The sequence below is a fragment of the Crocodylus porosus genome, unplaced genomic scaffold, assembly GCF_001723895.1.
Source record: "Crocodylus porosus isolate Cpor-Errol unplaced genomic scaffold, CroPor_comp1, whole genome shotgun sequence".
Lineage (NCBI taxonomy): Eukaryota > Metazoa > Chordata > Crocodylia > Crocodylidae > Crocodylus > Crocodylus porosus.
The window spans coordinates 9,621,788-9,626,528 of record NW_017728925.1 but is presented as its reverse complement, the minus strand read 5'-3'; positions in this window follow the sequence as shown (position 1 = coordinate 9,626,528).

Below are 4,741 nucleotides of genomic sequence, written 5' to 3'. Positions count from 1 at the left end.
CCCCCCCCCCCCCTTCTGGCTATATCAACATCACCCAGTCCCCAGTGCACTGATCACTTCTGAAAGCTCTTCTCAAAGTAATAACCAGGTTCTGCTTCAGCACTGAGGGGAGATCTATAGACAGGCCAGTTTGGTAAGGCTTTTTGTACCTCCACTCTGAGCACTGAGGCATGTTTTTCAGTGTGCCATTTACAGGGGCTGGATGGATAGCCACATCAGTGCCAGGAGAAAACCCAGAGTTAATGCCAACCATGCAGTTTGAAGTGATATAAATGCTCTGGCTACTGCGGATAGAACAAACCCTTCCCAGGGGGCCCACTAGCCCAAGTCTGCACACTGCCTCGTTCCTTCCACATTTTGCTCTAGCCCAGCGGCTTGCAAGCTTTTTAGATGCACCCCTTGGAAAATGCCAGCTCTGAGCTTTCGCCCAATTTTTATTATGGAAAACTAGAGCAATTCTTCCATTGCAAAGAACTCAGACAGACCACAACAGGGCAGAACATTTTTGACGCTATGCATTCCTATCTGAAACCTCTGGTTTTATCTTATAAATCAAGTGTAGGTGCTTGCACACATAACAGTGCTAATATTACACAGTACTCCACAGCGTCCGCAAAAGGATTTCAGAGCACCCCAGGGTCCTGCAGTATTTTGGGTAAGAATTGTTGCTCTAGCCACCGTCACAGATGGGTGCTAGACGAGATGGACCACAGGTCTCCCCTAGTCAGGCAGCTTCCACAAGTCCCCTCCTAATTTTGCAGATGACACAATACCCCCAGTGCAATGCGCTCCCCTCCTACAGCTGCACACTTCAATGCAGTGTTGAGCATCTGTGCAATAACACAGGCGAGGTGCCCACCTGGCAATAAAGTGGAGAGCAATCTGCAGCAAGAGCATGCTGCCATCTCCTGGCCAGCTCTGAAAAAGCAATGGGGACAGGCACAGGGCTCCAGAGTTGGGAAAGTCCCTTGGGATGGGGGATGGTAGTGGTTTCCAGTGGCATAGGTCAGTAGTTCTCAACCTTTTTTCTACTAGGACCCATTTATAAACATCAATGGCCAGTCCTGACCTAGTGCCCCTCACTCCTGACCCGATGCCTCCTCCCCCCAGGCCCCCAGTGTGTGGGACACGGGGGGTCCCAAGCAGCCCTTTGCAGGCTGGAAATCTGCCAGTCTTCAAGGGAGAAGCCAGAGTTTCCCACATTTTTCTCTTTAAAGGAGAATCCATTTTAAAGTTCGTTAATCCATTTTTAAAGTTTGTTCGCAATCCTTTTGTATATTCTTGTGACCCACTTTTGGGTCACGACCCACAGGTTGAGAAAAGCTGGCATAGGCACTGCTGAGCTGAGCCTTCCTCATGGTCAGAGGGGACAAATGCCTGCTTTCTGCCCCTTGTTGAGGTCTCTGACTGGGAAGTGCCATGGCCGGGGGCTGTACAGTGCTACACCGGACTGTGAAACCTTGTGTAATGCAGAAGGCAGGGTAGATTTGCACCTTATAGACTAACCAAAGTAGATATAGATACAGCACAAGCTTTCATGAGTGGAGGCTCGTGACATGCCCATGCTCTGGCGGAGGCATGCTACTGAAGTGACCTGGGCTGTTTGGAGGAAACAGCTGTCCACAACTGCCAGCCAGAAGATTTGCACTCACTACAAACCCTGCAGAAGCCCACCAACAGCACCACAGCAAGGAATATTTCTTCCTCTCACTGCCACCTTTTCCCCAGAGGCTGTGATGGGGCAAGACCCATTTTCAAGGAAGTGCCCAAAGAAAAGGCCATGGGGTCCCATAGTGCCAGGGAATTTTAGCAGAGACGGGAACTGGAATATAAGTGCAACCTAGAAAGCCATATTCAGAGGATGCAGGATATGAACTCAGAGATGGGGCAGTCCCAGGTGGCTGGGGCTGGCAGTGACCAGAAGGCCTGGTGGAGCAGGGAGAGCTAAGTTTTGGACAGCATTGAGTTCCCTACAGATGCAGCTAGGCACCAAGTGGGATTTTTAAAGGACTCTGAAAATCCCAGTAGGAGCTTTTAAAAATATCCAGCCTGAGACAGCAGCTGTGTTTGTGGAAGCAAAGCCACACTACTTGCTTGCTAGGGCTAGATCTTCCCAGGCAGGCCCCACAGAGCACAGCCTGCCCTACAGGGCTGGTGGTGACCATACCTTTTTGCCTTTGGCTATGAGGCTGCTGTCCTGTCTGCTCCCATCTTGCTGCTCCGGTTCCAGCTGCTGGTTCTGCACGCCGGGGCCCCGCATGGAGAATTTCCCGGAGACACGCTGCTTTCGTTTCCCAGCAGCTTTCTAGGCACTCCAGTTCCCCTCGCCTCCTTGACTGCAGTATTGTTTGGGCTGAGGAGGGAGCTGGCAGGTTAGGGAAAGGATAAACAGCCCAGGACTCCAGGTTTCCCAAGTGGGGGCTGTAAGAAAAACAACCATAACTAAAAAAGGGAAGCAGGAGATGATGACCTTTTAAAAACAGAAGCTTGAACACCCTCCACCCTTGATTGACAGTAAGTTTGGAGACCACCAAACCAACTTCAACCGGCTTAAGCTTGCCCTGTTCTGCGTTCTGTAACCCAGCAACAGCATGTAGAGGGACCCCAGACTTGTAGAAATTCCCCAAAGATGCACATGCATATATGCCTTATGCCTATGTATACTTATATTTGCATATGTACGACCTGTTAACATAAAGAGTACTATCGAACTCAGGTCGGGGGAACTCTTTGTCTTTGAAACATTGAGTACCCCTCTGCAGAGCAATAAACTCGCATACCGGACACTCCCTCGTTCTCTGCCTAATTAATCGCAGCTAGGAACCAGCCCAAAGACGGGATGTGGCCAGTGCTCCTCGGTGTATGGGTGCTACGCAGTGGCTGGCCAATTTCCCCGACAGGGCAAACAAATTGTTAATGGAAGAAATACCTCACCCAGGTGCCTTGCTCAGCCCTTTGCCTGGAGAGCCTGATAATGCAGCTGCCTCTGTGGAAATCCAGCTGCTTGTTCCCCCCAGGGCCCAGCCTCCAGAGCAATCCCAGTAACAGCAAGCACCTGTGCTGGGCAGGAGAGGGGCACTGTTAACTCTTCCTGCACCAGTGCCCAGCCAGCCTCCCCTATCCCCACAGTGACACAGGTTCAGCAAAGTTGTTCGACTCAGCAGTAGCACAGCAGAGGAAACTGAGGCACAGGCTGGGGAAGCAGCTTGCTCCAGGTCACCAATGTCAGAGCCTGGGTAGAAGCCAGCACCTCTTGACTGCTCTGACCACTTCATTGCTGGGGGGCAGAGGAGGGCCGGTTTTGGGGGCTTCAGTGTGAGGCAGCAGGTTGGAGTGGGAGGACCAGGTTCCCCGTCTGCTACTCCTGGCTGGCTCCCCTGGCTGCAACACACCGGGCCCTTCATCTACTCCCATCCCTTTGCGATGACAGCAGGACACTGCAACTTTCTTCCAAAAGCCCAGGTCTGCAGACTGCCACCTGCCCCTGGCTGCACGGTACCCTGGGGAGCACAGGCTGCCTGGGACGCCGGCCTCACTCCCCCTGCCTCCGGCATCCATTGGCCACCTGCCCCACGGCCGCAGGCGCGGCCTTCGGTGGAATGTGCCCCCCGCCGGACGGGCCACATCCTTCCCGCCCGGCATTCCAGGCGCGTGCTGTGTCCGCCCGGGCCCGGGCAGCGCCCAGCCAGGGGTGATTTACTTGTCAAGGCCCCACTTGCTGTTCCTGTTTATGAGCCGGGCTCGTCAGCCACGTATGCGGAGCCGGCTCTCGGAGCACGTTTGTAGTACCGGCTTCCTTCCTTGTCACCGTCTCAGCAACTCCTGCTTCTTTCAGACAGCCTCCTTTCTCCCGACCTTGGCTTTGCTCAAGTCCCGGTGGCCTGCTGTGCGGCATCCTCTCTGTCCCAAGCAGGGCCCAATCCAAAGCCCTTTGAAATCCAAAGCAAGGGCCTGGCTGACTTCAATGGGCCACAGATCAGGCTCATGAAGCCCTCCCATTTGCACTCAGCCCTGGTTCATGACTGTTGCTGCTCAGCCACAGCAGCCCAGTGGACCAGCCTGCGAGTGGCAGCACAATGTGGGGTGGGATGTGGCACCGACTCAGCCAGCAACTGCGGGGTGGGAGGTGGCACCGACTCACCCCAGCCTTTTCTTTGGAGCGGGGTCTGTTTGGTGTGCTGGCCTACTCCTGGCTGGTGAATGCCCAGCATCTCATCAGCTCCCCCCCTCTACAGCAGGCTGATGTCAATGGCACAGGAGGACAGAAGCCCTATATAGGTTCTCTCAGTAAACTTGGCTCATGCTTGGGGTACAACCAAGACCCCCCCCCCGCCCACGACTGCCCTCCATCTGAGCAAAGAAAACAAGGCCCATTAAGGAGGGAGAAGGGGTTCTCCCTCAGGGCCCTGGCAGTGCTAAGGGGTGGAAGTGACCATCCTCTGCCCTTGCAGTCTCCCTGGACACAGGAAATCAAATGTGAGCACCATGCCACCAGGACAGCAAGCCTCAGTGTCCGTAGCAGCTGGAAGATGGTGCCACTTGCCAAATGGCATGCCCTGGCATCATGCTGGGGGGAATCCACCATTACCAGCCCCTTCCCACTCCCAGGCAGAGTCAGGCTCCTTTCTGGTGAAAAAAAGACAGCGTCACAACTGGGGAGGATGGCAGATCCCAATAACAGGCACACGTCAGTGCTCTACTCCCCCAGCCCCAAACATAAAGGCACAGCTCACTCCTCAAA